Source organism: Heterocephalus glaber, unplaced genomic scaffold (assembly GCF_053883595.1).
Source record: "Heterocephalus glaber isolate CG9 unplaced genomic scaffold, H.glaber_assembly_v1.0 deba00001687, whole genome shotgun sequence".
Lineage (NCBI taxonomy): Eukaryota > Metazoa > Chordata > Mammalia > Rodentia > Bathyergidae > Heterocephalus > Heterocephalus glaber.
Window position 1 is genome coordinate 19,488,976 of NW_028258412.1, and position 10,037 is coordinate 19,499,012.

Below are 10,037 nucleotides of genomic sequence, written 5' to 3' on the forward strand. Positions count from 1 at the left end.
ACAACAAGCAGCATTACAATTTCCACTCAAGTCAGCATTTCCCAACGTCCAGGCCAGCTGGCATCTCCTTCAGGCATTTTTGCTCATCTTTGAGTATAAAAGTCACATTTTAACTGCCTACATTTACACAGCACTTACCAGGTCCCAGGTGCTATTCTAAGTGAACACACATAATCTTCACAAAGATTCTTCACAAAATAATCAGGATTTTTATTTCTTGAGTTGTGTGAGACAGGGTCTCACTGTGTAGTTCAGACCGGCCTGGAACTCACTAAGTAGCCAGGGATGGCCTCAAACTCATGGTGATCCTCCTTCCTGCCTCAGCCTCCTGAGTGCTAGGATTACAGAGGTGCATCACCACACCCAGCTTGAATCAGGATTTTTTATCTCTACTGAACAAATGAAGAAACTGAGGCACAGGGAATAAATAGATAATAAATGGCAAAACTAGGGTTCCAATAGAGTCCAACACCAAAGTGCAGCACCCAACCACCAAGCACTACCACCAGGGCCTCCTCTAGCACACAGAGCAGCAAACTGTGGCCACAGGCCACTGCCAGCCCCTTTTTTTGTAAATAAAGTTTTATTGGAACACAGCCCTGGGCGCACTACAATGGCAGAGTTGAGTAACTGCAACAAAAGCCTTATGGCTCTCGAGGGCTAAAATATTTACAATTAGCCCTTTCCAGAAAAAGTCTGCTCAGTCCTGACCTAGTCTATCATTTGCTATTTTCTCCTTAACTCTTAATCAAAAGCATCTTAGAGGAAGATTTCATATCAGCACCAATACTCAGTGAAAGCAGAGGAAAAACATAAAGCAATGGAAATTAAATGACACTAAATTCTAGTTAAACACTGTCACCTAGCTGGGCATGGTGGCACGCACCTGTAATCCCAGCACTCTGGGAGGCTGAAGCAGGAGGACTGCAAGTTTGGACCCACCCTGGGCAACTTAGCAACTTAGTGAAACATCTGTCTCAAAAAAAAAAAAAAAATTTCAAAGTGGCAGGCAATGGGAATGTAGCTCAGTGTGAAGGCCCTGGGCTCAATTCCCAGCACTACTGCAAAAAAAAAAAAAAAAAGTGCTATCACTTCTGTCCACTCCATTCATGGGATTATGCAATGCCCTGCCCCAAATCACCTCGGGTCCCATCAGAAATGCTCCGGGGCACATCCTGTATCTGGGGACACACTCAACCAATGCAGCAAAGAGTCACAAAGGCAACGGCGACCCACATGGATGTCACCCTCTCCAAATAGTGTCCCACTTACTTTTTAAATTGGCATTGAATACGAGTGTCACTGTCACCCCTGAGAATCATTTCCACAGGGACCTGGGAAATAAGAGAAAATAAGAGAACAAAGACCCCTGACCCATTCCACGGGGGACAGAGGAGATTTCCAATAACTGGTCCACAGCCACACAGCCAGACCAAGATTGGACCTGAGTCCCAGGCCAGGTTTTTTGGGGGGGTTTTTTGGTTTTTTTGTTTTTGTTTTTTTTTTGGTACCAGAGACTGAACTCAGGACCCTGCGCTTGCAAGGCAGGCAACAGAACCACTGAGCTAAATCCCCAGCCAGGCCAGGTTTTGAGATATCCATAAATTCAGAGCTGGGAGAAACAGGTTCTCCCCAGGCTTGAGATCATAAGGCAAGAGTTACTGTCATTTAATGAAACAATGGTTCTGAAATCCAAGTCCAATAAACCACCCACTGCAAATTTGAAGGATGATTCCTGGAGATCCCGTTTTGTTGTGTTTTTTTGTTTTACTTACTTTTGTGGTACTGGGATTTGAACCGGGAGCATTACAACGCTGAGCTACATCCCAGCCCCTTTTTACTATTTTTTTTTTTAACAGATTCTCGATAAGTCACTAAGTTTCCCGGGCTGGGCTCAAACTTACCTCAGCTTCCTGAGTAGCTGAGATTACAGGTGTGAGCCATCACTGAGCTAGATCCAATTTTCTAAAGTGAACCACTTCCTATGGACTTCAGGACCCCAAGATCTGCACCTGCTCACCCCTTAGACCTCACTTCTCATGGCTCCTCAGGGTAGATGGATGGATGGGTGGATGGATGGAGGATAGATGGCTGAATGTTGGACAGATGAATAGATGTATGGATGGGTGGATAGATGGATGGATGGATGGATGGGTGGATAGATGGGTAGATGGATGAGTGAACAAATGGATGGATGGATGGATGGATGGATGACGGATAGATGATAGGTGGATGGATGATGGATGGATGGATGGTGGATGGACAGATGGTGGATGGATAGATGGATGGATGATGGATAGATGATGGATGGTGGATGGATGGATGGACAGATGATGGATGGTGGATGGATGATGGATAGATGATGGATGGATGGACCAACAGATGGATACATTACCTAATGAAGGGCAAAAACAAAATACACCACCTTCACACCTGGTGGAGTAGTAAAAGACCATCATAAGGACCTAAGTCTGAATCTTTCCCTGCCTCTTCCTTGCTGTGTGATCTTGTGCACACAAAATACTTCTGGACCTCAGTTTACTTATCTGTAATATCAGGAATAGTCGCAGTTCTACCCCAGCTGTTGCAATGAGCCAATGATTCGATGCATACATAAAGTTCTTAGCACGGAGCTGGCACATAGTAAGTACTTCATAAATAGTTTCTACTGTCATCACCATCATCACTGTTATCATTATTAACCTAATTAAGAATCAAATCAAATATGCATCCCCTTTGGTGTCACAGTGTAGCCAAACAAACAAAGGTAGCAAGAGAAACCAAAAGCAAGCTGCAGCAGTGAAGTGTCCCGAGGACGGCATGAAGCTCCAGGGAGGGAGCTTCCCCTTGTCGTGCTAAAGTGACACCCCCACAAGGACAGGGACTCTGTCTGCTCAGCTAGGTTCCATGTTGTCCCTAAACACCAGGAAGTTCCAAAGCGAGTGCTGGGCCGATGCTCTTCTCCCAGCAGTCGAGCAGGGACCCCACTACCGGTCTCTGGTGGACCCACCAAGGCCCCTACCATCCCACACAAGCCTCCTCCCTGTCCCTCCTCACCACTGCTGTTGAGTCCCTGCCTCAGACACAGACCTCTTGTTAAAATGTAAGCCAGACCAGGTCACTCCTCTGCTCTCAACCTCCTGTGGCCCCATCTTAGAGAAACAGCCAAAGTCGCAAGTGGCTCCAAGGCTCCCCCTCTCTGCTCCCTTAACTGGCTTTGTCTCCTCTTACTCTTCCTCCTTTTCTTGCTCCACCTCCTACCAGACTGGCTTCTTTCCTTTTTCATAAACATCGCAGGCACATTCAGACCTCAGGACCTTTGCATATGCTATCTCCCTGTGTAAAACTCACCTCCCCAGTTATAAACATTCCTTCAGGTCTCTGCCCAAAAGTCACCTTGTCAGTGAAGGGTCCGCTGACCTCCCCTCAAAACAGATGCACCCAGCCCTCGCCTACACTCTGTGTCTCCTTCCTCAGTTTCCTCTTTCTCCACAGGGCTTATTATTGTCCACTCCCATGTAACATGGGCATCTCCCCTGACATGTTAACCACACACACTCAGGGTCTCTTGGTTTTGTTTCCTGCTACAACCCCAACATCTAGATAAATAAATGCCATGCTATATGTAGCCTGCAGTATAAACACAAAGAGCATTAACTTATAATTATATGTAATACATGTCTATGTTTATAGTATAATTACATATTGCAAATAATTAATGTTACAATGAAACAGAATATATCCATACCAATACGTTTAGGCTACTGCTATATATTATACATGTAATGTAAATAATATAAACATGTATCGCATATGATTATATATTATAATGCAACCATGATTCTGTATTATATACAATTATAAATAACATATCAGAATTATATAGTATATAATATGAATATTTTTAAAGTCACTGCTTAATAAATATCCACTGGAGTATCTGATTACTGAATGCTAAACTGAGACTCGACCCAGACCACCTCCTCCGAGTGCTGGAATTCTCTCCCCATCCCATCCTGCACTGGGGACTGAACCCAGGGCCTTGCACTGAGCTACAACCACAGCCCATTTTTTATTTCTGATTTTGAGACAGGGTCTCGCTAAGTTGTTCGACTGCCCAGGCCGGGCTCCAACTTGCGATCCTTCTGTCTCAGCCTCCCAGGGTGCTGGGATTATGGGTGTGCACCGCCTCGCACAGCCTACAATTTCTTTCCCCTTGCCCCAGCTGGACCAGCGACCTGGAAAGAGCTCCCCACAGCCTCCCTCCTCCCCACCCCACACCTTTGCCCTTCTTGTTCTCCAATCCACAAATCCAAATCCTAGCTCGAGTACCCAAGTCGTCTAGGACACTTTCTCGTCACCCAGCCTCTGCAATGACTTCCTGTGCTGACACAGCCAGCATCCAATCCATCCTTCTTCCCCACAGCCTGGCAGGCCACAGTGTCCATTTCAACACCAGGTCACTTCCGGACACCCCCACGTGCACCTGCCACACCCACACTGCCCGGAAGAGGGCACTAAGCAGCGGTCTGGCGGTCCTGAGACCAGAGACCAAGCTGTAGGGTTTGCCCTCAATCCTCCCTATGCACGAGGCCCTCAGCGAGGGTCCTATAAAGATGCCTAGGCCTTTCAAATGCCCGGGGTAGAAGAAATCACTGCTCCACAATCACCCCTTTGCTCCCCCTCCACGGTGGCACAGCGCTCCCCAGCTCATGGGTGCTGGCCAGCCAGACACTGGCCTTGGCACTGGGTGGGAGTGGAAATGACCAGCTAACTCAGCAGCGCTGGGTCCCTGGCACTCGCTGCCTGCGGTGAGAAGCGGGTGGGAAGGACCCAGACCTGGGACATCTGTCAGAGCTGGGTGTCTGGGGTGCAGCTGATGGACCGGATGTGGGTAGGAAAGTCAGGGAGGAAGGAGGGGGGAGAGAGGCAGCAGGACTGGGCCTGAGCCACGGGAAGGATGGCGCCTGGCAGGCAGGAGACAACAAATGCCAAAGTCATCAAATCCAGACGGCAGGTGGCTAAATCAAACAGAGGGGTAAAAGGTCTGAGGATGCAGTCCTTGATCAAGTCTAATGGGAAATACATTCTTTTCAGCAGGATTTGACCTTTGCAGGGAAGCAGGGCCTGCAGTGAGCCCTTTCACCACTAAGGAGCAGCTTATCTGTGATTTAAGCCCATGCAGAAAAAGCAGAATCCAGGGGTGGAGAAGCCGCAATGGTGACTTCACTTGGCACCTGGATCAAGCCACACCTGAAGCTTGGCATGCTCTAGACTTTTCTGTTGTGTAGCTTTGTAACATGGCACTTTGGGTTAGATCATTTTAGTAACAGAAAAATAATTCTAACTAACTCAGAAAGAGAATGAATAAAATCATTAGGGAATCTTCATCCTACGGGATATTATTATGCCACTAAAAAGAATTAGGTAGATCTGCACCTTCTGACCTGGAAATATGTCCATGATCATTAAAAAGTGGACCTCACACCCACTAGGATGACTATAATTAAAAGCAGAGCCAGGTGTGGTGGTGCACACCTGTAATCCCAGCATTTGGGAGGCTGAGGCAGGAGGATTGCCCCAAGTTCGAGGCCAACCTGGGGTAGTGAATTCAGGGCCAGCATGAGCTACAAAGGGAGACCTTGCCTCAAAAAACAAACAAAAAAGACAGATAATAACAAGTGTCATCAGGGAAACTAGACTCCTCCTCACACACTACTGGTGGAAGTGTAAAGTAGTACAGTTGGCTTGAGAAACAATTTTATGATATCTCAAAATGTTAAACATACATATACCCTAAAACCCAGAAACTCTCCTGGATCTACACCTAAAGGATTGAAAGTATGGGTCCGCACAAAGTCTTACAAATGTTGCTAGTGGGATTACTTACAATAAGGTAGAAACAGCACAATGTCCATCAGCCGATGAGCCCCTGAATAAACCATGATCCCTCCGTGTGACACATGGTGCTAGGAGGAAAAGAGAGTGAATTGCTGATTCCAACTCCGATGCAGAGAAGACTGGCAAACATTATGCTAAGTGAAAGAAGCCACTTGCAAAAGAACAAATATTATTTCATGGACAGCAAATGCCCAGAATAGGCAAATCTATGGAAACAGAAAATGAGAGATTGCCAGGGGGACACGAATGCTGGATGCCCAGTTACTGCTAATGGGTTTCTTTCAGGGGAAACAAAAATGTTCTAAAATTAGATGTGGTGGATAATTACACAACCCTGTGAATGTGCACACAACACTGAATTGTACACTTGAAAGGGGTGAATTGTAGGGTGTAGGAATTATAACTCAGAAGAGCTGATTTCAAAACGCATGTTGTGAGGGCTGGGGGTGTACAGCTCAGTGGTAGAGCACTTACCTAGCATGGTCAAGGGCCTGGGTTCAACCCTCAGCACTGGAAACTGAAAAATGAAATATAAAAAGGAAATTGGAAAAGAAGAAAAAAGAAAGAAAAAGAAATTGTAAATTGGGCCTGGTGGTGCAGGCCTGTAAGTCCAGCACTCTGGAAGGCTGAGGCAGGAGGATTGCAAGTTCTTGTATAACAATACTAATACTACTACTAATAATAGAAGAGCTAAGGATGTAGCTCAGTGTGAGGGCCCTGGGTCCAATCCCCAGAACCACAAAAAAGAAATTTAAAAATACATAAGTAAATTGTAGAATATATGTAGTACAATTCCATGTTTTAAGAGATAAAGATGAGAAAAAATAGAACCACTGCAGGCAAGAATCTGTATGTTAGAAGATGAAGAATGTTTAATTCCCTGGAATCGTCTAGAGATGAGCTATGTATTTGGGAGGAACAAAAGGGGCCGGGCGGGAGTCCGGGGAGCCCCCAAAAGTGCAGCCGTGGTAGACGCACGTGGACCCGGCGCCCCCGCAGCCCTGCATCCTGCAGTGGGGACGTGGAGAGGACAAAACCCCTCCTCTGCCTCCTACGAGGCCTCCTCCCGGTTCCCCGGGGCAGGGTGCACACGGTTCCCGCCCCCACAGGGTCGCTCGGGAAAACTGTAAACCTGGCTTAGACCGGAAGCCAACCTCGGTGACCTCTGTGGCAACACTGGACGCCTCCAAAAGGAGACCCACAGACCGCGCGCCTCTGGGGGTGGGGCCGAGGACAGGAACGCTACGCGAGGATTTTCCTTTGTTCCCTTCCCGGCTCCTGCCTTAATGAATCAATGTATCACAATGAGCATGGACGGTTTTGCTTTGTGTGTGCGTTTGTGGTGCTGGGGATTAAACCCAGGACCTTTGCACTGATCTACGTTGGGAGCCCTTCTTTATTTTTTGAGACAGGGTCTTGCTAAGTGGCCCAGGCTGGGCTGGTACTCGCCGTCCTCCTGCCTCAGCCTCCCAGAGTGCTGGGATCACAGGTGTGCGCCACCACACAAGGCCACATTTTGCCATTCTGAAAAGGCCGAAAAGGAGAAGTCTGGTGCATGCTGCCTCCTACAGGACGGGCACTCTTCCCCTGCTTTGCCATTAACTCTGCCCGCCCTGGCATTTCCTCTTCCGGGTCCTGGAGGAAAATTAAGTGTCGGGGGCCCGAAGGGAAGGGGCTGTTCACCGTCTCTAGGAGGGGTTGGAGGGCACCCGAGCGCTCCGGGGAATGAATGAGCGGAGAGACCAATCAACTCGCTCTCGGGCTTCGGTGAATCCCACCGGCTTGACCCGGGCTGGGCCCGGGCTCGGCCTTCGGAGACTGGAGCCACCGAGGTGCCTGGGATTAGGCCCTGCAGGTCTTCGTTACACGCAGGGCACAGCTGGACAACGCCGCCTGCTGGAGCTCGGCGGTCTCCAGTGTTAGTTCCTTACCTTTCTCTTCTCTTCCTGACACCTGGAGCCCTCAGGAAAGCAGGGGACAAACAGGGAGAAGAGGAGGCCTCAAGGGGCTGTGCTGCGGGGGCTCCGGAGGGAAAGAATCATCTTCTTGAGTTTTAGGAAAAGGCTCAGGCTGAGGAGAAGCCTGCCGGGTCCTTGCACAGCCAGAGGTCTTCGTTACAAACGCTCTTTGATCTACCCAGGAGGAAGCCATGTCTTTGATAAAGTCCATTCTCCCAGCTGAGCTGAAACTGACTGGGGCCACCCTGTCTCAGCCAGGAAGCCACACCCACCTTAATTCCTGCTGTTGGCTCCTGAGGGCAGCTGAGAGATCATCTCCCCTGATAATTAACAGGTGAGGCGCAAAGCAAAGGGTGAATGCTGCGTGAGCTCAATTGAAAAGCAGGCCTGGGTTCAAATCCTGCCACTGACCTGCTGTGTGGCTCTGGACATATTGCCCGACTTTGCTGAGCCTCAGTGACGCCCACCACCCCCCAATCTGGTGCCTGGAACTTTTTCCCCTTCCAAGATTTTGTCTTGGAATTAATTTATTATCATCTCTGGGAATCTTCTTCTAAGATGCAAAAATCCCCTGAAAGCCTCCAAATGAAGCCTCCAAATTTGAGGATGGATTTGTTTATCAGAGATGAACCAGTGTTCTGCAGGGCCCAGATGATGAGAGTCGTCGGATGGGTAAGTTTGGATGGGGGAGGAAGAAGACTCTCTCAAGAAGTTGCTCACAGAGGAAGGTAGAAGCCATGGGGAATCCTGAGAACAGGGTCCAGGCCTGTTTCCCCACCTCGAGCAACAGATCAAATAGAGAAAGCTTTATTGAGCACCTACTAGCTGCCTGGCATTGCACTTAGGGCTTCACAGACTCTCTGTGTTTATTTATTTTTTAATACATTTTACAGATGACAAAACTGAGGCCGGAGATGTTAAGTAACTGACCTGGGTCATTACACCTGCATACAGGAGAGCCGGCTTGGATTCTCAGAGACTTTTGTCAGCATCAGTGGATGTGTTAGGATTCCTTAAGGCCCAAGGTCGCCTAAGCAGGTTGGGGTGTGGAGGACAAGAAGCTACTGAGCCCAGGCCCACCCCGCCTTGGTGGGCCCTGAGAAGGACAGGCTGGCAGGATGTCCCACCCTCCTCCCCTCCCTCTGGCTCCCGTTGGCCAAGGCCCCTGACAGCGTTACCATGGAGACCACTTCTCTGGTGGTCAGAGCAAGCTGGGCCGAGTGGCAGGAGGTGTGGGAACGGCTGGCACCGGGTCTGGGGAGTGAGCCGCTGGAGGCCTCGAGCAGGCTGTGTCAGGGTTCACCAGATGGCTGGGGACACGAGGCCAGCCCCTCTCCCTGGGGCAGGTCCCTTGTCATGTTGGGGTCTGCAAGCCTCTCCTCAAAGTAACAGCCTCCACCAGAAAAAAAACATTTTTACACAGCAAAAATCATTTCGTGAGCGCGCACACGCGCGCGTGCATGCGTGCGTGCGTGTGTGTGTGTGTGTGTGTGTGTGTGTGTGGTGCCGGCAATCAAACCCAGGACCTCCCCCATGCTCTCAAGGACTCCACCCCCGAGAAATAGATTTCTGTCTTTAACCCTTGTAGGCGTCTTAGCATTTCTGCAGCACCTACTGTGTGCTACACTCAAGCAGCATGCTGGGATATTATCATAGGAAATCCACAGGTCAGTACAGGTCTGCAACAGAAAACAGTGTAAGGACCCCAAAAAGAGGCTGGGGATTAGTTCAACAAGAACTTGTTCATGCACTGCTTTTTATTAGAAGTCTCACATATTTTCATGCGAGCATTAATTTTTTAAAAAAGAACAGCAGCAGTAATACCTAATATTCAATCAGCACACACTGGAAGAATCTTTTCTGTCTCCCCTCTACCCTCATGCCATGGTGTGAGCGATGTCACTCTCATCCCCTGTCACAGATGGCAAAATTGAGGCTCAGACATGGTCCCCCACCAGCCCAAGGACAAATGTTTGCTGAGCTATTTCCCACTGCTTCTATAACAAGGGACCACAGAGGTAGGGCTGAAAACAAAGCAGATTTCTCTCCTCACGGTTCTGGAATTCAGAAGTCCAAGATCAGTTCCACCGGTCTGAGGTCCAGGTGTCAGGAGCACTGGTTCCTTCCAAAGGCTCTGCAGGGAGAAGCCGCCTCCTGGCCTTCCTGGCTTCCAGGGGC

The 10,037-nt window shown here is 48.8% G+C and overlaps 1 protein-coding gene across 2 annotated transcripts in view; it reads right to left on the reverse strand.

The window, feature by feature from the left end:
- Rph3a (rabphilin 3A) overlaps window positions 1-5,963 on the reverse strand; it is a 217,837-nt gene extending 211,874 nt beyond the window's left edge. For both annotated transcript variants that reach the window (XM_087198492.1, XM_021257454.2), the window contains exon 1: window positions 5,891-5,963. The gene's annotated coding sequence lies outside the window, so the exon portion shown is untranslated. The remainder of the gene's footprint in view (window positions 1-5,890) is intronic.
- Window positions 5,964-10,037: the final 4,074 nt, after the last annotated feature.